Source organism: Neophocaena asiaeorientalis, unplaced genomic scaffold (assembly GCF_003031525.2).
Source record: "Neophocaena asiaeorientalis asiaeorientalis breed wild unplaced genomic scaffold, Neophocaena_asiaeorientalis_V1.1 scaffold13, whole genome shotgun sequence".
In the NCBI taxonomy this organism is placed as follows: Eukaryota; Metazoa; Chordata; class Mammalia; order Artiodactyla; family Phocoenidae; genus Neophocaena; species Neophocaena asiaeorientalis.
In genome coordinates this window covers 123,705-148,916 of record NW_020173734.1, presented here as the reverse complement: position 1 = coordinate 148,916, position 25,212 = coordinate 123,705, and the positions used below count along the sequence as shown (strand labels likewise).

At 39.2% G+C, this 25,212-nt stretch overlaps 1 pseudogene; it reads right to left on the bottom strand.

Moving 5' to 3' along the window:
- Positions 1 to 24,057, bottom strand: part of LOC112403623 (olfactory receptor 13H1-like) — a 37,865-nt pseudogene extending 13,808 nt beyond the window's left edge.
- Positions 24,058 to 25,212: the final 1,155 nt, after the last annotated feature.

The following is a 25,212-nucleotide window of genomic DNA, read 5'->3' as shown; positions in this document are numbered from 1 at the left end:
CAATACCTGGAGATTTGTCTAAGTGGGCGGTGGCACAAAGGCTAGAGCTGTACCAATGTGCAAGGTTTCTTCCTCATGTCAGTTGATGAAGGTCAGGAATGGGGCTGGGAAAGCTGGTGTGATATTCTGATATATTTTCGTACCCAAATGAGGACTTTGGAGCCCATCTGATACAGTGCCCACATTTTATTTTATTATTAAAAAAAGTTTTTTTGGGCTGTGTTGGGTCTTCGTTGCTGCGCGTAGGCTTTCTCTAGCTGCGGGGAGCAGGGGTTACTCTTTGTTGTGGTGCACGGGCTTCTCCTTGCGGTGGCTTCTCTTGTTGTGGAGCACATGCTCTAGGCACGCGGGCTTCAGTAGTTGTGGTACACGGGGCCAGTAGTTGTGGCTTGTGGGCTCTAGAGTGCAGGCTCAGTTGTTGTGGTGCGCGGGCTTAGCTGCTGCGCGGCATGTGGGATCTTCCAGGACCAGGGATTGAACCCGCGTCCCCTGCATCAGCAGGTGGATTCTTAACCACTGAAACACCAGGGAAGTCCCTGCCCACATTTTAAAGATGGAGAAATTGCAGCCCAGAAAGGAATAGAGTCTGCCCCTAAGGCACTAGCTAGCAGAGGAGACTTTCATACCTGTATCTCCAGATGTCCTGGTCAGTGCTCTTCTCTCTGTAATCAGCTGCCTCTACTAAGAGCTCTGAAACTCAACAGTTTCAATGGCAGCTCCACAAAGGAAGTAGCTACGTGGTCTTAGGAGATGGTTTCCCCCTTTTCTGATGTCAATTTCCCGATTGGGAAATTGGCCTTATAACATGTGACTCCTAGGGCCATTGTGAGCTGGCCTTAGAGGAACGAGTGCATGTGATGGTCCTGGCAGAGTGCCTCTTACGTAATTGGTTCTCAACTCTTAACTCCCTTCTCTTCACCCCTTGCACACGAGGTCTTCCAAGAAAAGCAAAGGTGAAGAGTGTCCTTAGTGGTTCCAAGGGTCAGCTTTGCTGGGGGTTTGACTGCTCTGACCCATCTCATCCCTCAGGAAGCAAATTCAGAACTGAACCTGGCATGGACGTGGTCTTGCTCTAAAGAGACCCTCCCTGCTCACTCCTACATCCCCCAAGGAAACACAGCCTTCAAAACACAAACTTTCCAATTTTCCCAGTAAAATGAATGAAAGACGCTTTTGGGGGATGAAGTGATTTCTTTTTAGCTCCATTTGTTTACTTTTCCATAAGCTCCCAAGATGGCTTACATGTTAGCTGTTAATCACACCATCTGTTCAAACAGTACTTCACTAAATGATTCGATTCATACTTTTTCTTCTAAAATAATCTTTTAAAAGACAGTGTTTATGTCTGTTATCCTTCACTTGGCAATGTAGCATGAGCTATTTTAATGTTGCTGTCATTGTAAACACATATTGAATTCTCCATTTCTTAACTGCGCAGAAAATGGGACAACTTCTCTGCGTTTGTTCCACTTGACTCTAGGCTTAGGGATGAAAGAGTGCTATTAGACAGAGATGTTATATTTCTAAAAAGAGAAAAAAAAGATGAAGACACAAAGTTCCAGCCAATATTTCTTCTGAAAGCTTGAATTTAGTGACAATGAGTAGGTTCCAGCCACTTGAGACTTTTCAGGCCAAGCAGCTGTGAACAGAGTGTCCTTAGTGGTTGGGAAGGGTCAGCTATATTGCAATCCTGGCTGGTCAGACTCATCTCATCTCTTAGGAGGCCAAGTTGCCACTGAGGGACACCTGGAAGAAGGGCCTCAGTCCCAGCCAACAAAAGCTTGGGTGATGCAAGGCCTGAGGAGGAGGTAAATGGGCTGTTGATGCTTCTGAATAAGAGAGAGTCCCTTGAATTAGTAGAGTGAGAAGGATAGAAGCGTAGAGGTAGACTTCTTATTGTTGCAAGCTGTTCTGTGGATCTCTGGAGGCCCCACATCCATGTGAGCCTCTGGAGAAGTTCATACAGCAAAGGATATGTCCTGGTGCTGGCTCATATGGATGTCATTGTCTCTTGCTTTCTAAGACCTGCAACCACATGGAAAGAGTGCTACACTGTAGTCATGTACAAAGTATAAGACATGTACAAAATAGGCAAATATAGATTTGTGTGTGGGGGCACTGATAAAGAAGGGATTCACTTTCCAGGCCTAGAGGTAAAAGTTAAATGAAGAAGGCCCATATTAAAGGAGACAGTTTTGTTGGGCTTTCAGGGTTGGATAGCTTACTAGTTCAGTATACAAACATTTTACAGAGACCACATCAATCCTATGCACAAAACTGTAAAAGAATAAAGTGTTTATGGGAATGATAATCAGTTTGTGTGGTTGGATTAGCAAGTCAGGACACCCATGTGAGCTGGGGCCAGATCTCAGAAAGTCTTAAATGTCACACTGATGAATCTAGCTTTTTGCCTCCATGTGACTAAATATCATTGAGGATTTTTAAACAAGAGAGTGACATGCTCTGACATGTCTTGGAAAGATGGGTGACGCTATAGTGTGGAGCCTAGTTGCAGTGGATTGTTGAGGAGACCATGTCTGAAGTCATTGCAATAGTCAAAGCAAGAAATGATGAGTGCTGGAATTAAGAGAGAGAAGTGGATGAAAGACTAGGGATGAACTTGAGATTTATCACAGAAGTAGAATAGGCAAAGCTTCAAAGATGATCGAACTGTGTAGTGAGGGAGGAGGAAGATTATAGGATGTCTCTCAGATGGATGGTGGCACCATTAAATGACATCCAGAAAACAAGAGGAAGGGGAGATTTTAGGGGAAATATGAAGCTTTCTGATTTGGAATGGTTCCATTTGGGTTGTCTGTGGAGCTTTGAGGTAGATACATGTCCATTTTTTGAGAACACATGTAACTGGAGCTCAGAAGAGATGTCTGAGCTATAGATAGAGCTTTGGCAGTTATTACTCTAGATAATGATTTGTGACAGTGTTCATGAGTTTGAACTTGCTCTTACTAATATCTTCTGCTCTAGTTATCTAGTAGAAGTCATGTTTCACCCATGCCATGGTATATATCCTCTCCCTTTATGGTTTGGGGTAGAGAATGAAGTCAATATAAAGCAATAATCTCCAAGTATACAATGAATAATAAGAAATTGGTATGTAGGCAGTAAAAGTAAAGACAGTACAGTTAGGATTGAAATTTTGTAAATATCCATGTACCATACATATATGGAGAGGTATAATTAGTTAGGCATGTTGAGTATTGAAACATTGTGGGGTAAGGCTTAGTTATTTTCAAATGGACATGACAAACTGGAAAGGACCATGTATCAGTCAGAATCAGTTTCAGCTTCAAGAGACAGAAAACTTAATATATAGTGGTTAAAAAAGATGGATGATTTTTTGTACCTCACATAATAGATAACTGAAGATGGGAAGTCCAGAAAAGCTCTGGTAGTTCTACAATATTTATGGACTTGCATTCCTTCCAGCTAAACATTCTTCCCTCATTCTCATAGAGAAGAAGCTTGGTAGAACTCTAGATATCACATTTACATTCTAAACATCAGGATAGAGGAAGAGGAAAATAAGGAGGACTCATTTTCTCCTTTTTAGGGCTTTCTAAAAATATACCACAACATTTTTACTTATATTTCATTGATAAGAATTTTGTCACCTAGATTCAGGGGAAGTTGGGAGTTGTAGTTTTTTGTTTGTTTGTTTGTTTTTTAGCTAAATATGTTGCTACCTAAATAAAATTCAGTGATCTATTACCAAAGAAGATTGGGAGAACGGATAATGGGGTAGATAACTAGCAATCCCTGCCATAGGACGTAATCTCAATTTGGACCCATTTGGTATAAAGAAGACCTAAAAGAAAATACCACCTAGAAGATCCATGGGAAGACTTCCAGTCTAACAAGTGGAACATAATATTTTGAGGGGTAGCCCAGGCAAACACTTGACATCAGAGAGATCCAACATGAGTTACCAGGTATAACCTCACAGGTACTTAGAGAAGAGTAAAGAAAATGCAGGAACGAGTAATGTTTGGAAAGTAAACCAATCAAGTGTGTACATCAGGGGGGTCCAGCAGTAGGTAGAAGGATCCCAGTCACAATATTCCATTTCAGGTATAGGATGCTAATCAATGGGTGATTGTGATGTTGAAGTACATAGACAAACGCACAGCAAGATCTCAGTCTTAGAAGGAATAGGCTGCTAAGCAGAGGGTCAAGGCAGAGACATAGGTCCAGAACTGAGACACAAAGTAAGAGGGGAATAGCAAAAAGATAGACTGGTTGTTGGGTCTCCAAGAAGGACCTTAGAAAAATGCTTCCCCAAATTTTGGATTTCACATATTAGTGCATAATTTTTTGAGTGAGTTTGCCATAATGTTACCAACTTTTTATTTCCCAAGTAAAGATGTATTAAAAACAAAGCAACTAACTAGCCACAATTTGTAGACCATGTTATTTCATTTAAAAGACAGGTAAAAAATAGGAGATAAATTCAAAGCAAAGAACAGTCCTTGTTGAAAATTCAAAATGTACAGAAGAATAGATAATAAAAAGGCTCCCACTTACCCCTGTCCCTTCATCACCCACTTTCCCTCTCTGGAGGCAGCCATTGTTATCTGCCCCTTGGACATCCTTCCAGAGATGTTCTATGTATAAACAAGCAAATACCTGTGTGTGTACATCATTCTATACATACATTTTTCAACTAAAAAGGATATCTTTTTTTGTGTGTGTGTGGTACGTGGGCCCCTCACGCCGCGGAGCACAGGCTCCGGACGCGCAGGCCCAGCGGCCACGGCTCACGGGCCCAGCCGCTCCTTGGCATGCGGGACCCTCCTGGGCCGGGGCACGAACCCGTGTCCCCTGCATCGGCAGGTGGACTCTCAACCACTGCGCCACCAGGGAAGCCTTAAAAGGATATCTTTAAAAGCATTCCATGTCAATACATAAAGAGATTCCTAATTCTTTTCATGTCTGCATAGTAGTCCGTTGTATAGGTTTACCAAATTTGCTTAATAGCCATTTATTAATGGACATTTGATTATTTTTAACCTTTTGCTATTATGAGCAGTGCTTCAGTAAACTGGCTTAGAACACTCTTTGAAATGAATCTAGTTATGAACAGCTCATTACTTTGCTTTCATTTCTTTTCATTTCAACATAGACTGGTAAAAATTTTACCACTACCAGCACCATTTTATGTACTGGTCTTTGACAAACACTTTTCCACTACATCCTTGAAGTCATTCAGGCTTGTGAAATGGGCCCTTTGCTTTTGGCTGTCAGGTACCTCCTTTATAAAGTAGAATCCATCCAAAAACTTGGTCTATCTCACTAAGCGGGTACTGAGTTTATGTTTCCAGCTGATTTTTTTCATACTGTTTTCCCCATGGTGAAATGTTCTTCCCATTTGTTTTTGCCTATTGTTATTTGTAACCAAACATAGAAATTTGATATGGCTAGACGTGGGCTAATTAAGGATGCTAGATGTATCAACAAAAGGACAAGAATTTGAATACTACTCAGGCATTTGGGTGGATCTGGCACAGGGAGACAAGAACATCCTCAGGTGTTGGGATATATTAGCATCTCTTTTGTACATCTTGGCTTCACCTGTATATTATTTTACCTGTCATTATGACAATCAGCTGTGTGGATTCCAACATACTTCATGCAGGTGCAACCTGACAATACCTCATGCCCTCTTTGTACGCCTCTCAACTCCTGGGCTGGGATTTATCAGTGAACACTACTATAAGACCGTCACTGATGCCTATGTATCTACAATCTGAAAGCATGAACTGATGAATGAACCTTTTATCCATTGGGAGATAGGAGATGGTGGCTAAATCCATCCATCTTGTTTTCACCCATGAATAGGATTGAGTTTATACAACTTCTTGAAAAATCCAATGAGATTAAGCAAACAGTCTCACTTAGCTGAGGTCAGCTCAGTAACACATCCTTGAATTGGCTTTCCCTGTTTCTTTGATTCATTATCCATGTCCCTCATTCTTATTCTCTGGAATTGTACTCCCAATACAACAACTGCACATAAATACTGTGCCTCAAGTCAGGGTAGTGGTATGAGATAAGACCTTGTATATAAGATATGATTTAGGCAAGCATGGCCAAAACAAACAATAGAGGATACAGATCAGCAGTCAGAATCAGGGATTTAGTGGTAATGAAATCTTATCCAGACATGTGTATGGGACCTGGTGATCAGAAATTCATTGTGTATGGGTACTGGGTACTGTATTCAGTAGACCATGCATGTAATCATCACTCAGGAATTTTGATATCATAAAGTTGTACTCCAGGTCAGGTAGGATTCTAGTTTCTGGAAGGATGGAGGGAACACTACTTGCAAGAGTAAGACTACTCATGAGTCCTAGAGGACCGAGAGTGCTAGGCATTTGACCATGACCCAAAGATTTAATTGGAAAAAAGGTAATGGAGGTCAACTGGTGCACTGGGTCAAGTATGGAATAGAAGCTGTATGTCCTGATATTGAATCACAAAAGTATTTAGAGTTTCCTGCATAGCCCTTGCCTAAGTTCAAGCTTGAAATTGGAGTGGGGCTTTGTATGTAGGCAGGAGGGCAAAGTAAAACTCGCTACGTGGAAAGGAGTGTTTCAAGACCAAAGACTGGGAATGACACAGAAATTGACAGGAAAGTCAACATTTCTACACTTAATGACCCTGGTAGGCGGAGTGAAACAAGTAATATACTCCTAATACAGACCCCATGCTTCTTGGTTTAGCATTTCACTCTATGACACATCAATTTCTTCACCTATTTGATGAGAAAGCTTGAACGTGCCACCAAAATGAGTGACGATCAGGAGTTCACCTTCAACAATTTACTTTAAGACGCACTGTTAAATGTACAATAGAAACTACACTGGATTATTAGTCAGGATACCTGACTGTAAATTGTGCCCTTAGTGAGTCATCTGACTTCTCTGATTCTCTTTTCTATTCTGAAAAAAAGCCTACTATTTTTGCCTTATCTACCTCATAGATTTGCTATGAGTATGAAATATGATAATATATGTGAAAACAATGTGTAAATGTTATGCAAATGCTAGTTATTATTATAAGAAATTATCTTTAGTGCTTAGGAGAATAAAGCTCTTTATATGATTTGCCTTAAATTTTGCATATGATACAAATGCAGTAACGTTGGCTTCAGGGTGGTTGAATTTCTTATTTATGATGTTAGGTTCCTGGGCCACTGCTCTGTCCTTTCCAGTCTAATGCCGAAAATATAGCTTACAAGCCCCTGTCTATGCAGCAAATGTCTCATTATCCTCTGCGGAAGTCTCAGTTTAGATGTCATTTTGTAAACAACATCATTAAAGATTAAGAAAAGCATCACTGAGTCATTGTCATGTAAGCTATAGAGTTCTGAATGATATCTAAGGCAGAAATGTGTTCTCTGTGAAAAACTTTTTCTTTATTCTCAGTGTTATAGGAAAACATAAGAATTGTAAAACAAAATGTCTAAATGTTTAACGATTTCTGTGTGACGTTATGCATGTAAATTTTCTCTCCACTATCCCCATTCAGGTGTTACTTGATATCCACATTACCATATCAGTGTTTTCTAGATGGAATTATCTGCACTCGATACTCAAATGTGTGGTCTATACACTAGCAGTGTTAGAATCACCTGGGAGCTTGCTAGAAATCCAGAATTTCAGATTCTAACCCTGACCTGTTGAATCAGAATCTGCATTTCATCAAAATTCCCCAGGTGATTCATAAAGCTTGAAAACCAGGGGTCTACACTAACCTGTTCTTTTGAGTCAACTCACTTCAATCTTTTTAACTTTTTAGGCTCTGTTCCTGTGCCCCACTCTGCTTTGCTTTGGGATCCTTACATCAATCCCCGACTCTAGCCCTATGGACTTGCCTTTATAGCATATGTGTTCTCTCAAGTGTCTGAAATTCCACTTTTTCTTATGCACATTGGTTTGACTCACCAACTTGTCCCAGTTGCTTTTAGTATATAAATATATACTACATATATTGAAGCTCTACTTCCTTACAACCTAATTCCACACCCTTACCCATTCAACTCAGCCAGTACTGAATAGGCCAGGCCAACTCCTTAGGAAGGAAGGGAGTTGGAGAAAGTTAGTTTAGCAGTACCATAGAAGTTGCCTAGATTAGATAGTGTATGCACATCTGAGTCTTGTTAAAAGTTCTTATTCCTCTAGTCTTAGTTTTTCAGTAGTCATCTGGTCCTTTTCGTGGTATAAGCTTCTGGAAGATAAACAGATTTCTACCTTTACTTCCTGGACTCTCATTTCTGTATGTAGGCAGGGACGTACTAGGGTAGGCAAAACAAAGCAATGGCTGATCCAAAAGTTATTCTGATCTGGCTCTGGAAATTACAAACTTGTTGTAGCAAACATATCAAGATAAATGGCACACCAGGGAGAATGTGGAGAGCCTGCCTTCCTGCCACATCTTTTTATTCCATCAGGTGAACACCATGGCTACCTAGCTGCTTCAGAGCTAGTGTGTGAAATTTGTTGCTATTAGTGAGTTAGCAACACAATTGTTTGTGGCAATCTCTTCTTTGGGAAGGGACAGTTTATAAGCAAGAGTATACTGTGTAGTTTGTATATAAGAGACCAGTTCTCTTCCATATGTGGTACCACAGAGACTGGACTGTCCACTCTACCCCAAGATCTAGCACCTGCTTTTTCTAACGATTATAATCAGTGAGAAATAAATTCATAAACTGGAGAACTATCAAGATCCATTTTCTTAAAGATGAAACTGTCATGGAAAAGAGTCCTTTAAAAACAACTGACTCCCATTTGATTGGGTCTGAGATAGGTTCATCTTTTATTCAATTCTTCTTTGTGGACAATTGTGAAAGAGCAAAAGACTGGTGACTCATTGACAGAGATGCAGGACAAGATATCTAAGGCCATCAGACCATTATCCTTCCTTTGACCACCTTCATTAGGGCATCTTTCACATCCTTATTCCTCAGAATGTAAATGAGTGGGTTCTGCATGGGTTTTACTGCCCCGTACAACAATGTAACAATATTATCCTCATCCTGGGAAGATTGAGAGTGTGGGCACATATACACTGATTGCTCTCCCGTAGTAAATTATGACCACAGTCAAGTGGGAGCCACAGGTAGAAAAGGCCTTGTGTCTGGCCTCTACAGAGTGGATCTTCAGGACAGCCACAGCAATACGGAAATAAGAGAGCACAATGAGCCCAAAAGGCAGGAACAGTACCACTACACCACTAGCAAACATTAGGATCTCCTTTACTAGTATATGAGAGCAAGTGGGTTTGAAGATTACTTGGAGCTCACATGTAAAATGGTTAACTACATTGTGGCCACGAAATTGGATTGGTGTGACTAGGACAGGAATCACAGCCATTAGGAAAGCACTGGCCCAATCTCCTGCCACCATCCAGATACAAACATTGTTGTGCAGGCATTCTGAGATGGCAATAATCCTGTCATGGCCATAACAGTAAGAAGGAAACACTCCATCACTCCCAAGTAAAGAGAGATCGTCATTTGGAAAAAGTAGTCACTATAGGATATAGTGGGAAAGTCCTTCCAGCAGTTCACCAAAACCATGGGTGTGGAGCTTGTAGACTAGCAGATATCTAAGAAGGATAATTGGCTGAGAAAGAAGTATATGGGGGTTGTGAAGATGGGAATCAATCCGGATAATGACAGTGATGAGAATATACCCACCAAGGTGACAGATGAACAACATCGCCCAGAAGAAGGAGCTGAGATGCAGGCTGTCTGGAGAGCCCCATCAGAATGAATTCCATCACATTTGGATTATTTTCTTCAGTTGGGTAAATCATCATCCTTTCCTATGAAGAGAAAAAGGAGGAAAGTATGACAAACATGATGTAATCCTAAGAAGGCACTGGAAAAAGGGCAAGGCTGAATGATGAGGAAGAACTTCACTTCACCAGAGGGAGAAAAAAAATACAGTTTATGCCACTCTATAATCCTTTGGATCTTCTCATAGCTGTGGTTAGGTCAATGAGGCCTTGTTTTTAGCTCCTCATCGTCTCACTCAGCATTCAAACCTGAAGACGCAGAACCACACCCTCCTTATAATTTGTATTACAAGGGGGTATTTTGTATAGAGATTTGTTTGGGGTGGCTATCCTTGATTTCATGTCTGTAATGAGTGTTTTCATGGTGAAGTGCAGCTCTTCAAAGGAACTTCTATACTTACTAAGGCGTTTACTTGGCCCAGAATGATGATAGAAGCCATCAGACACAAGGGCAGGCATCTCAAACCCTAAACAGAACATTTCCCTTGTCTTTGCCTAGGTAACAAACTCAAAATTATTTTGCTTACAGTCAGATTTCAGGTCTTGAACATCTCTTGTCTTTTTTTTAAAACATTTTTGTTGGAGTATAATTGCTTTACAATGGTGTGTTGGTTTCTGCTGTATAACAAAGTGAATCAGCTATACGTATACCTATATCGCTATATCTCCTCTCTCTTGCGTCTCCCTCCCTCCCATCCTCCCTATCCCATCCCTCTAGGTGGTCACAAAGTACCGAGCTGATCTCCCTGTGCTATGCAGCTGCTTCCCACTAGCTATCTATTTTACATTTGGTAGTGTATATATGTCCATGCCACTCTCTCACTTCGTCCCATCTCACCCTTCCCCCTCCCCAAGTCCTCAAGTCCATTCTCTACGTCTGCGTCTTTATTCCTGTCCTACCCCTAGGTTCATCAGAACCATTTTTTAATTTTTAGATTCCATATATATGTGTTAGCATATGGTGTTTGTCTTTTTCTTTCTGACTTACTTCGCTCTGTATGACAGACTCTAGGTCCATCCACCTCACTACAAATAACTCAGTTTCGTTTCTTTTTATGGCTGCATCTCTTGTCTTTAGAGAAAAATTTCTTAGGTACAAGAGGGTAAAAAAGATACAGTAGAAATTAAAGATCTAGGACTTGATCATGAAGAGAAGTCGCGAATGTGCCAAGGGCAGCTCTGTGCCAATTTTGGGTTTTGCTTTTTGCGAAATTGCATGCAACTCTTACCCAGGATAATTGTATTCTCCTGTAGCTGAGTTATAACTGAAAGAACCAGAGTAAATCATAGGAAAGAATACTGAAGTAAGGGCATTTTAGTTTTGATTTGACTATTTACTTGCTGTGTGACCCAACTGAGCTGCAGTTTCATTACCTATAGAATGAGGAAAAATATATGCCTTTCCTATGTCACAGAAATATTAAGTCCCAACTAGATAATGCATTGGGGAATGCTGTGAAAATTATAAATGTATGAAAACATAAGTGATTATTGTTTCTGGAAGAAGGAATACAACCAAGATATCCCCTTATCCAACCTTCTTGTCTCTTTTCAATGTGTAAGGGAGCCTAGGAATTCAGTAGTTGCATTTATAAACACCTTAGGTATAGGAAGCTTTTTCCTACTGAGGATAACTGACTCAACTCCCACATATCAGTCAGGGGCCATACATAAGTAAAAAGTAACTTCAAAAATTTTAATGGTTTTGTTTGTGAAGAAAAGAAGATGATTTTAAAATATTCAGTCTAACTTTTTCTTTGTGAACTTAAATACACTTATTTTAAAATTTATTTATTTATTGAAATATAGTTGATTTACAATATTATATTAGTTGCAGGTATACAACATAGTGATTCAATATTTTTATAGCTTATACTCCATTTAAAGTTACTAGAAAACAATGGTTATATTTCCCTGTGCTGTACAACATATCCTTCTTGCTTATCTATTTTATACACAGTAGTTTGTATCTCTTAATCCCGTACCATTATCTTGCTCCTCTCTCCTTCCCTCTCTCCACTGGTAACCACCAGTTTTTTCTCTATATCTGTGAGTCTGCTTCTCTTTTGTTATATACATTCATTTTATTTTTTAGATTCCACATATCAGTGATAACATAGAGTATTTGTCTTTCTCTGTCTGACTTATTTCACTAAGCCTAATATCCTCTAGGTCCATCCAAGTTGTTGCAACTTGCAGAATTTCATTCTTTTTGTTGGATGATTAATATTCCATTGTGTGTATATACCACGTCTTTATCTATTCATCTGTTGATGTACACTTAAGTTGCTTCCATTATTTACAGTCTTGGATACTGTAAATAATGCTGGTATGAACACTGGGGTGCATGTATCTTCTCAGATTAGTGTTTTCATAAAAACACCTATTTTTTTTTAAAAGAGGAAGCTTAATCCTCTTTTATATAACACTTGATGCACAAAAAACGTATCCATTCATCCGATGATGGACACTTAGGTTTCTTCCATCTCCTGGCTATTGTAAACAGAGCTGCAATGAACATTTTGGTACATGACTCTTTTTGAATTATGGTTTTCTCAGGGTATATGCCCAGTAGTGGGATTGCTGGGTCATATGGTAGTTCTATTTGTAGTAAAAAACGTAATTTAAAATACACAATAATCTAAGTTGTTTGCATAGCTAGAAATGTGGTTTTCTAACTCTCCTAAATACTGATATCTATATTTACATTTATGTATATTATTAAAAGTAAGGCCAATTTATTCAATAACTTGATGAAACTAAGGATATTAAACATAAAACTAATGTTAAGTTTGTAGTTCAGGGTAAAGACTGAGAGATAGGAAGTGAGAGATGAAAATAAGGAATGGAGAAAAGAAGGCAGAGAGAAGAGAGAAGATCAATATCAAGAATGAGGTATAGAAGAGAATAATTTTGTTGTGGTATAAGAGGGTAGAACTAGAACTGGAAGACAGTTAAAAGAGAGGCAGATTTCAGCTGAGTAGGAGGACAGATTTTCTGTCTACATCAGCGATCCCCAACCGTTTTGGCACCAGGGACCGGTTTCGTGGAAGGCAATTTTTCCACGGACTGGTGGGTGGGGGATGGTTTCGAGATGATTCAAGTGCGTTACATTTACTGTGCACTTTATTTCTATTATTATTACTTGTAATATATAATGAAATAATTATACAACTCACCATAATGCAGAATCAGTGGGCGCCCTGAGCTTGTTTTCCTGCAACTAGATGGTCCCATCGGGGGGTGATGGGAGACAGTGACACCCGAAGTGTGTTGCTTATGTCCAGTCTTCTCCGTGATCTCGTTTTGGTTGCTGTCACTGCAGAAAACCCTGCTTCACAAAGATAGGATGTTGGAAATGGAAGCAGGCTTTTCAGTGCTTTCGTGGCAATCTCAGGATATTCCGCCCTGACTTTAATCCAGAACGTATGGAGATTTGAAGTTGTCTCAGACATACTTTTAAGGTCACAGTCATTTGCGATCTCAAGCAGTTGATCCTCTTCTAGTGTGGACAAAGTCGATTCACCTGGCTTATTCACAAATGGGTCACGGATCCATTCCTTCCCAGTTCGGGGGTCTTTTGTGGTTGTAAAGTAATGCTCAAACTCCTGAAAGCTGAGATAGGTGATCGTGCACCAGCTGGGAGAAAGAAGGCCCTGGCACAGTCTCTTCCAAAATCTCTGCTAATGTTTGAAACATGTCAAAAATCCCAATGTTCATATTCATCGCCCCCATAATTCCAGTTTGGCTTTGAATGCAGCCACTTTATCTGCAGACTTGAGCACAGTTGTAGTTCTTCCCTGAAGTGACAGATTGAGTTCATTGAGCAGGTTGAATATGTCACACAAGTAAGCAAGTTTTGCGACCCATTCTGTGTCACTGAAATGTGCTGCCAGTGGTGACTTTTTCTAAAAGAAATCTGTGCAGTGGCTCTTGTAACTCAAAAACTCTGGCCAGTCATCTACCTTTAGAAAGCCATCTTACTTCTGCGAATAAGAGATGACGTGTGTGCTCTGCCTCCATCTCCTCACAGAGCTGCACAAACAGACATGAGTTAAGGGCATGTACTTTAATGTGGTTGATAATTTTAATCACATCCTGCAAAACGTTGTTAAGTTCAGTTGACATTTTTCAGGTAGCCAGCATTTTTCTCTGGATGACACAGTGCATAGACCCACATTCAGAAGCGACCTCTTTGACCTGAGTAGTGAAACCAGAAAGCTGTCCAGTCATGGCAGCCATTCTGTCCGTGCATATACCGACAGAAATGACTAATTCAGTTTTCTTGATATGTAATCATTCAAAGACTTGAATAGTTCTGTAGCTGTGGTGTTGGTTGGCAACAAAAGTGCACATAACATATCCTCATGCACATCCTCCTGAAAAATATATCACACAAAAACAAGCATTGTTGCCTTGTTGTCAACATCAGTAGGCTTGTCAACCTGGATTGCATACCACAGTGACTCATTAATCTTCTCTAACAAGCGTGCCTCAATATCCTCTGCTATTTCATCAATTTGTCTAGTTATAGTGCTAGCCAAAAGAGAAACACATGCCACCTTTTGAACTGCATCCTCTCCTAAAAGTTCACGACAAATGTCCTTAGCAGCAGGCAGGATCAACTCTTCACCAATAGTAAAGGGCTTTTTAGCTTTAGCAATGCGGTTAGCCACTAAGAATGGTGCTCTCAGTGCAGACACATTTGATAAAGTGGTGGCCTTCAATAATTCTTCTGTTCTTTGTGTTCATGTTTTTTCTTTTGAAAAACTCCAGAGGCTTGTCTTTTAATGCAGGGTGCTTGGTCTCCATGTGGTGAAGCAGTTTTGAAGGTTTCATGGCTTCGTTGGATAGCCAATCACTGCATATTGTACAAGGTGGGCTTGGAGAATGTGAATCACCTGTTGCAATGAACCCATGATTTAAGTAGGACTCTTGGTATTTTCTTTTCAATGCAGCTTTCTTTTTGTTGGCAGTCTTAGAGTCTTCCGCTGTCTCATCATTGTCTCATCATTCTCTTTTCAAAGAAGCTCTCCAGCGACGTTTGCTTTTTATTCATTTTGGCGAGGGTTAGCTTGTGGGCTTAGCAAAACTGTAACAAGTGCACAGTGTGGGAAAGAGGTGAGGACGGAAGTGGTAAATCAAATAATGGGTGGGCCACCACGTGGACTGAAATAAGTGTCAGATTCTAACTTAAAGCCTGCCACCAGATGCAGCTGTACAATTGAAGTACATCAACTCACTTGCCACTATAAAGCCTGCCACCGGATGCAGCTTAATTGTCACTTGCCACTCACTGATAGGGTTTTGATATGAGTCTGCAAGCAATTGATTTATTATGGCCCCTGTGCAGTCAGACCTCTCTGCTAATGATAATCTGTATTTGCAGCTGCTCCCCAGCGCTAGCATCACCGCCTCAGCTCCATGTCAGATCATCAGGCATTAGATTCTCATAAGGAGCGAGCAACCTAGATCCCTCGCATGTGAAGTTCACAGTAGGGTTCGCGCTCCTATGAGAATCTAATGCCGCTGCTGATCTGACAAGAGGTGGAGTTCAGGTGCTAATGAGAGTGATGAGGAGTGGCTGTAAATACAGATGAAGCTTCGCTTGCTCACCCACCGCTCACCTCCTGCTGTGCAGCCTGGTTCATAACAGGCCACAGACCAGTACAATTCATGGCCTGGGGGTTGGGGACCCCTGGTCTAGATAACTAGAGTTATCTAATATGATGGAATAAGCAGTTTCATGAATTAGTGAGCTCACTCCCTCACTGAGGCAACACTCAATTTCAGCCTGGTTATCAGTACAGTAGGGGGATCTCCCATATTAGACCATAGCCTGAACTAGGCCAAGTCTATACAACTGTGAGAATCTATAATGCCATAATTATGAGAGAGAAGAAATGGAAGAAAGAAACAAGGGCATAGAGAAGGCAGCAAAGAGAAGAGACAGATCTAGGAGAGGGACAGATCCAGGGAGTTAAACTAGGGGAATATGGAGGAAGAGAGTAAGCAAAGAGAGACGGGAAGAGAGAGAAAGAACCATGCCCTCAAAGGGCTGCAGGGCACTGGTTAAGTAACTTCCTCTCCTCACCAAGCTTCTAACTAGGGTTATCTTTATTACTTAGCTCCATTTCCACCCTTCCTGTTAATGCTGCTTTTATTTTTAAAAGACTTTATTGAGGTATAATCGCTATACAAAAAACTGTACATATTTAATATATACAACTTGATGAGTTTGGAATAAGTATATATCTGTGAAGCCATCACCACAATCTAAGCCGTAAATATATCTATCACCTCCAAGAGTTTTTTCCTTCCCTCTTTATTATTATTATTATCAGTTAGTATTTGTGATAAGAACACAAGTTCTACCCTCTCAGTACAGTTTTAAGTATAAAATACACTATAGGTTCTATGCTGTACAGTAGATCTCTAGGAATGATGATCCAGCAATCTCAGTTCTGGGTATATATCCAAAGGAATTTAAATCGGTATCTTGAAGAGATAGCTGCACTCCCATTTTCATTGCATCATTATTCACAATAGTCAAAACATGAAAGGAACCTAAATGTCCACTGGTGGATAAATGGATAAAAAAAATGTCATATGTACACATGATGGAATATTATTCAGCCTTGATAAAGAAGGAAATCCTGCCACTTGCGACAGCATGGATGAACTTGGAGGGCATTATGCTAAGCGAAATAAGCCAGACTAGGAAGACGAATACTAGGTGATACTGCTTATATGAGGAATCTAAAATAGTCAAACTCATTGAAGCAGAGAGCAGAATGGTGGTTGCCAGGGATGGGGGCAGGGAAGGAGAAATGAGGAGGTATTAGTCAAAGGGTACGAAGTTCCAGCTATACAAGATTAGTAAGTCAACTCAGAGCTTCGATTTCCATCACACAACTGTACCTACTAGAAAGTGACCCAATGGACTACTAAGGACCAAATCCAGTGTTCTTTCTCTGTCTTTAATTTCATCTAACACTTCTTACCATTCCCACCTCTTGACATTTTTTCTTCCTTTGTCTTCTAAGATCCATTTCTCTCAATTCACCTCTCACCTCTCTGATTATCCTTTTACCATGTTAGCTTCTTCTTCTTTCTAACTTCTAAATGTATGTATTTCTAAAGTTTCTGTAACATTCAAGGTAAGCTAGCTTGCTCTATAACAACAAACAGCCCTCAGATTTTGAGTGGCTTGAAACAATGAAAGTTTACTTCTTGCTCACGCTACTTTTTCATCTGTGGTGGGTCTCTGCTCATTGAAGTCACCCAGGGGCCCAGACTTACTGAGGAGTCTTCTTTATGTATGCTTGAATGATTGCTGAGGCAGGAAAAAAGAGGCATATTGAATTGTGCATTGCCTCTTTAACCTTCTGCCTGGAAGTCACTTTTACTCATGTTTAGTTGGCTAAACAATCATATGGCAATGATGTCATGTATCTGGAAGGAAATAAGAACTGGATTACTTGTGAAAGACTCTAATGACTACCATATATTCCTTCCTAATTTCTGTAACTTTATTCTGTCCATGGATAGTCATGTCTAGTTTTATGACTTCATCTAACTCTTGGTACTCATGACTCCAAAAACTTATAGCTAGAGGCCAGATAGCTTTGTTTTTAGCCCAAGAGTCACATGTCCATTTGGCTTCTGATGCCCCAGACTATTGGAAAGTAAAATTTAAAAAATTAAAATGTACTTGTCACCATCCTATTTAAAACTGTCATTGTTTCTTCCCTACTTGTACTAATGGCATCTGAATTTTCCCAATAAAGCAGGTTGAGAAACTTAGTCATCATCCCTCTTTCCTTAAGTTTCCCATATCAGCCACTAACGTATCACCAAACTGCACTGTCTCTTTAATGTGGCTTTTCTGCTCCATCCCTGATAGAGATTCCCTTGTCAAAGTCTTTTCTGTACCTTTTGCATGGACTCTGTTAATAGGTTCCAAAATAGATTTTTATCCTTTTCATCTGTCCTGGACATTTTTGCCAGAGTAATCTTATATTTTGATTATATCACTCCCTTATCCAAAACGCTTGTTTCATTCTCCACTGCCTATGAAATCAAGTCATAACTTCTTAGTCTGACACTCAGTACCTTTCATTATCCTTCATTATTTGTCCTCAGCCTAACTTTCTGTCAGTTATGTTCACCGATCCTTGGTTTTCCCTTTGTTTATTTGCTCCCTATGATGTATGTACTCAATGTCCTACACCAAAACTCTCTGCCCAGGACTAAGAGGGTTCCTGGAATGGAGGACTTCAAGTGCCCAAACCTGGGGAATCCAGGCAAACTAGGATGAGTTGGCCTCCATAGATTTTCCATACTCACCATTCCCCAGACGTGCCACTTTCTATGACTTTGGTCACGCAGCTCTGACCAGAATGGCTAATCATCCTATTCTCTCCATTAAAATTCTAGACATTTATTGATCAATCTCTTCCAAGAATCCTTTCTCCCAATTCAGAATTAATATTTTACTCTAGTGTTCTCTCACAGTATTTTTGGTTTTTTCTTCCTCTGTTATAGTACATATCACTCTTTTCAATAAATTGTAGCTAATTGAGTATATATAGTACATGTTTATCTCCCTCTCTACGTTGTAAGCTTTCTGAGGGCAGAAACCATGTATCATTTATTTTCTTACCTGGTATAATGCTTTGTCCACAATAGGGGTCAATAAATACTTGTTTGACAGAAATTAGGGAGCAAAAAGAAAGATGAGAGCAAGGAAAGAAAGAAATGTGAGCACAGAGGGGGTACAGAGGGAGGAAGAGGGAGGAAGAAAGGGGAGATAGGAAAATCTCATACACTTCGAGCTCTTTCTTCCTGAGGTGATAGCAGATCCGTTCCTTTCCTACTGGTATGCCACCCAAACATTTTTCCTACTAACCATCCCCAAATAATCTATAATCTAGTTTAGTAATTGGTTTTCATTACTTCAGTAAGATTACCAAGTCCTATTTACTGTTTACCTCTTCTGGAAACATCAATTACTTACTGTTCTCTACCAGCCAACATTATACAACTGTCTATTCCCAATTTCCAGAGGCTCTTACCTCCATATCACTTTTGGCTTGTTGCTATTAATCCACCCATGGTAAGCATCCTTCACCCCACCCTCTCTAACCCTAAAGCTTTAACCAGTACTAACACAAGAAAGTTTGGGTTACATCACTTCTGCCACTACCATCAGTTCCAACCCACTCATAACTTATTTCTGGGCCATGTGATACTAGGATACTCTCCTTTAAGATTACATTTGCAGAGTGAAATATTGGTGGTAAAACACTAAGGACAGAGAATTTGTTCTTACATTTTAATATCCTTAGCCTCTGTGTGCTTAATTCGGGGAAGTAAGTGGGAGGCAAGGAGGAGTGTATACTGAGAAACCATTGGTTATAGACACTTTTTTTGGCCTTGATCCACCTCATGGTTCCTCTCTACTGAGCTAAATTCTTCTATTTAAGTAACTTAAATTTAACAAATGAATTTTGAGCATCTGTAATGTACATTCTGTGTACCCGTGTCCCCTGCATTGGCAGGCGGAGTCTCAACCACTGCACCATCAGGGAAGCCCTGTTGTGTTCTTGTAGGACTCTGCATATACTTCTATTAGAGCACTCTGTGTATTAAACTGCAGCTGTTTGTTCAGAGTTTGGTTTCCTCACGAGACTGAGAGAGAGAGTATGTCTTTTAAAGTGTATCCAGTGCTTAGTACAGTGTCAAGGACAAAAAGGGTGCTCAATAAATGTTGGAAAGATAAATATGTAGATTCTTTAAAAGAAACAGAGATAAGTGTAAGACATGGTCCCTGCTCTGGAAGTGGTCACCACCTAGCAGGTAGAAGAGGAGAGGATCTCTGAATACAAATAACTTTAAACAAGTCAGACAAACAAGTCTTGCCACTCTATTATAGAACCCAGTGAACAACTGAGAGATGTATTTTGACCAGGGGATCTTGAGTTCACTTGACAGATTTATATTTGGTTCCAAATTTCCTGTATCGTCTTCAATAGAGGCTTTTATTTTGTCTTGGAATTTCATGATTTGATGACCAGCTTCATTTTTCTGCTAGCCAATTTTTTTTCTCACCATGAAAAGGGACTAATATTAAAAATCAAAGTAGAGTTGTTTTTGTTGGGAGAAGAGGAAAAATGAGACGATAGAGGAATGGTAACTGAATTTTCTGAATCTGAAACTGATATGGATGTTCTGACAATTACTAGGCAACTTCCAGGAATATCATGATGGAGTATTAGAAGTTGGAGTTATCCTAGATAATTGAGTTATGAGGGACAATGTGGTGTTTAAGGGTGTGGGCTCTGCAGACAGACATGGGTTTGAATCTTGCCCTTGCTACTTCATGTGACCTTGGCCAAACCATCTAACTTCTCTGAGTTTTAGTTTTGTCATTTATAAAATAATTTCTACTCTAGAGTGATGTTATGGATATTAAATGAGATGGTTGATAAAACATTATCCTTGGTATACAGTAAGTACTCGATAAATTTATTTCTATTCTGTTAATATTACAGGGGCCTGAATATGATGCTCAGGTGATGTAGGCATTGACTAGAAGTTGGACAAAATGGCTTTTTAAGTTATTCCAGGCCTGAGACTCTGAGTTTATAATTCTTTGGCCGAGGGGAAAATAAACTTTACTTACCATTGCCTGTGCTGATCAGATAACCTCAAAGCCCAGACACACTGCATAATTCTCGAACAGCAATAACTCAGCTGGCACTTCCCAGGCAGAGATGTAGGAGAAAGTCCAATATCCGGGAAGCGCTAGGATATACAACTTCCTGTGGTCTGCCTAGTGAAATTTGACCAGATAAGAACAGTTAATAAGAAGCTCTCGAGATATAAAAGCTCCTTTTATCTCTGAATGTGAATATTATTGATGTTAAATACCTGAATGGATGAGGTTAATTTGAATAGTCTTCTATTGTTGCAAGAAATATGGAAAACTATTCAGGGAAACTTGAAAAACTCTTCTTCATACTTGTGGCATGAACTGAAAGAAATTATTTTCTTATTCTGAAAAAATGATGGCTCCACTGCCTGTGTGAGGTAGAAGCTTTTAAGGACTGGACCCAGAGACACCCCATTGTGGTATCTAAGAAGAGATCAAGTCTCATATTCTGGACCTGCCTTCTGTAACACTTTGCAAGTCATGCCAGATTCCTATCAAGGCTGAACAATTTACCTTGAGGTCCCCAGGTATTTCCAACTGCCATTAATGTCTTGAATAAGAAAGCATTGCATTGCAATGAAAACATTTAATGGCTATAAATTCAATTTCCAAGAAGCTTTTCTCTTTTGGATACTCAAGGGGCAGGGTCCCTGGGCAATGACTTATTATTTCCCTTACCTGCTCTGCAATGATTACAGAGACTATCCAGGAAAATATTTTGATAACTTGATTCTCCTAGTAATCCCTCCCCCTTTTCATTTCTTGAAACAATTTTCTGAGTGTGATCACATACCCTCTTTTCTCCTTCCATCATACAGGGGTGAATTTACTATAAAATATCAGATGTTGCTTTCATGTCTCAAACTCCCTTTGTGAGCAAACCCAGGCTATGGGCCTGATAAATGTTTAGCAAGAAAGCAGCATGGCATAGTATTTGAGTGAGAGCTCTGTTGTCAGGCAAACCTGAGTTGAATTTCCAGATCTGCCACCTACTAATTGTGTGACTTCTCTGCATCTCAGTTTCTTCATCTGAAAAATAAATATGAATATAGTAATACTTATCTAATAGGGTTGTTTTGGGGATAAAATATAACAATACACAGCAGTGCCTGATTAAAGTGTTCAGTAAATGGTAGCTAGTATTATCGAGAAGCAGATCTCTTCATCAAGTTCGCAAGATGAGAGGATGTAGCTGAAGTGGTAAATGTGTATGCAAGTACTTTATGAAGTATTAGGTCATTCTGAGGGTATACCATCAATTATTCTGTTGAGTTGGCATATCCTAAGATTAGACGTATTTATGAAGGGCTGCAACGGTAGTCCCTTAATACCCCTTCAACTTCTGGGACTATAGCTATATCAGGGTATGCTTAGACAGTAGCAATCGGGAAACTAAAATCCTAGGTCATTAAAGCAAACAGGTAGAAAAATAGCCTTTAGTTATGGTACCACAAGACAGGATAAGCAGTGGGGTATAATATCTTGTGCCTATCTTACTGTTTCACTTCTCTAGCAAAAGGTTGACAGCTCCATATTTGGCTTTTCCAAAAAACATAATAAACCCGATGAGGTGGTTGAAATGCATTTATAATTCTTGCTTTGGGGGATATGGCTTGGACAAGTTGGAAAGCAAAGTTGAAGTATTCTATGAAGAACTCCCATTCTTTTTAGAGTTGGAGACACATCTGAGACCTGCACCTGAAGGGAGGAAAAGGGAGGCTGGAAGACAGTGGGTTAGCTTCTCATACACCTGGGACTGGACTTGAAGTGCTAAGAGTATGGAATTGCTCATTTTTGTTGTTGGAATATCAGTTGCCTACTATAAAGGTGTTTGCTGAGACAGTGAGATCTAGGTCTGAAGACACCTGCATAAACTTGAAATAAAACTTTAGGCAATCCATTAGCCTCTCTGAGACTTTTTCTTTTTCTTTCTTTAAAATTGAAGTGAGATTTACATATAGTGAGATACACTAAATGTAAAACTGAGGAATTATGAAAAATGTATATACCTGTGTAACCATAACCTCAGTAAAGATATAGAATATTTCTACCACCCCCCAAACTTCTTTTGTGTTCCCTTCCAGTCAATCACTACTGCCACTGGCAGCCACTATTTTGTTTTATATTCCCCCAGATTAGTTTTGCCAGTTCTTGAATGTCATATGCATGGAAGCATATAGAATGCACATTTTTGTATGTAGCTTCTTTTACTTAATGTAATGTTTTTGAGATTTATCCATGTTGTTTCATGTATTAATTGCTTATGATTTCTTTTTTTTTTGATTTCTTACTATTGAGGAATAGACCATTGTATGAATACATCACAATTGTTTTATCTATTCCCCTATTGATAGAATTTGAGTTGTTTCTGATTTGGAGCTATATTGAATAATGCTGCTATAAACATTCACGTACAAGTCATTTTGTCGACATTTGTTTTCACTTCTCCTGGGTAAATACCTAGGAGTCTAATGGCTGTGTCAGAGTAGATATAGGTTTAATTTTAAAGAAGTTTTCAGATGTTTCTTGAAATTGTTTATAAAATTTTACATGGCCACCAGCAATATATGAGTTCCAGTTGCTTCATATCCTTGCCAATATTGGTGGTGTTGGTATTGTTAATTTTAACCATCTGGTGGTATGTGGTAGTATCTCATTGGGTTTCTAAAAACAAGTATTTTGAAATAACTTTATATTTAGAAAAATTATAATGATAGTACAGAGAGTCCCCATACACTTTTCACCCTAACATCACCCTCCTATTGTGGTTTCAATTTACACTTCACTAATGACAAATAATGCTGAGTACATTTCATATGACTATTGGTGATTTAGAATCTTTCTTTGTGAAGTATGTGCTCAAGTCCTTTGCTTATTTTTATTGAGTTGTCTTTTATTGATTTTTAGGACTTTCTTATATATCTCAAATGTAGTATTTTGTCAAATGTGAACATTGTATTTTCTCACAGTCAGTGGTTTGCCTTTTCCCTTCCTTAATGGTATTTTTGAAGAAGTTTTAAATTTTGATGAAGTTCAATGTATCCATTTATAAATGATTAATGCTTTTTGTGATCTGTCCAGGAAATCTTTACCACTGCCAATGTCATAGAGATACTCTATATTTTCTTCTAGAAGCTTTACAGTTTTAACATTTACTTTGGTCTATGATCTATCTTCAATTAATTTTTTAGTATGGTGTGAGGTAAGAGTAGAGGTTCACTTTTCCCCCATATGGCATCTGTATTAGTTTTCTAGGACTGTCATAACAAATTACCACTATCTGGGTGGCTTAAAATAATAAAATTTGTTGTTTCACATTTCCAGAAGCCAGAAATCCAGAATCAAGGTGTCAACAGGTGTCTAGGGAAGAGTCCTTCCGTACCTCTTCCAGCTTTTGGTGGCTCCAGGCCATCCTTGGCTTGTGATAGCATAACTGCAAACTCTGCCTCCATCTTCACATGGCCTTCTTCTCTATGTCTCTTGTTCTCTCCTGTTCTTGTAAGAACATCAGTCATTGGATTTAGGGCCCATTCTAAATCCAGTATGGCATCATCCTGAGATCCTTAACTAATTACATCTGCAAAGAAACTTTCTCCAAATAACATCACATTCTGAGGTTCTGAGTGAAGATAATTTTTTTGTGGGAGAGAGATACTAATCAACCCACTGCAATTTCCAATTGTTCCTCCACCATTTCTTGGAAAGACTATCTTTTTACCACCAAATTACCTTGTAATCTTTGTCAAAATTCAATAGCTCTTGTAGGTGAGGCTCCAGTTCTGTACTCCGTATTCTAATCTGTTGTTCTGTTTGCTCATGCTTAAAGCAGTACTTAGCTCTAGAGTAAGTCCTAAAATCAGGTAGTGTGAGTCATCCAACTTTGTTTTCTTTTTCAAAATTGTTTGGCTATTCTAGATTCTTCGTTTTTGATATATATATTAGAAAAAATTGTCAACTTCTACAAAAACTCCTTTTGGGATTTTGACTAGATTGTGTGGAACATATAGAGGAGTGTGGGGAGAATTAACATCTCATAGAAATGAAATTGATTTTTGTATATTGACCCTGTAGTTGGTAAACTTTATAAATTCACTTATTTTTTCTACTAGCTTTCTATATCCACAAATAGTTTAGAATTTTCTACATACAAAATTATGCTATTTGCAAATAAGGACAGTTTTCCAGTTTGATGGCCTTTATTTTATTTCTTTGCCATATTTTGCTAGCAAGAACCTCTAGTACTATATTGAATATAAAGTGGTGAGAGTTAACACCTTTAACTGCTTCCTAAACTCAGCTGCAAATAATTCAGTATTTCACCTGATGGTGGTAACTGTAAAGGTTTTGTTGCTGTTGTTGTTTATTTATTTTTTTATTGTGTTATTTTATTTTATTATTATTATTTGTAACGTCTTTGTTAGAGTATAATTGCTTTACACTGGGGTGTCAGTTTCTGCTTTATAACAAACTGAATCAGTTATACATATACATATGTCCCCAAATCTCTTCCCTCTTGCATCTCCCTCCCTCACAACCTCCCTATCCCAACCCTCTAGGTGGTCACAAAGCACCGAGCTGATCTCCCTGTGCTATGTGGCTGCTTCCCACGAGCTATCTATTTTACGTTTGGTAGTGTATACATGTCCATGCCACTCTCTCACTTTGTCCCA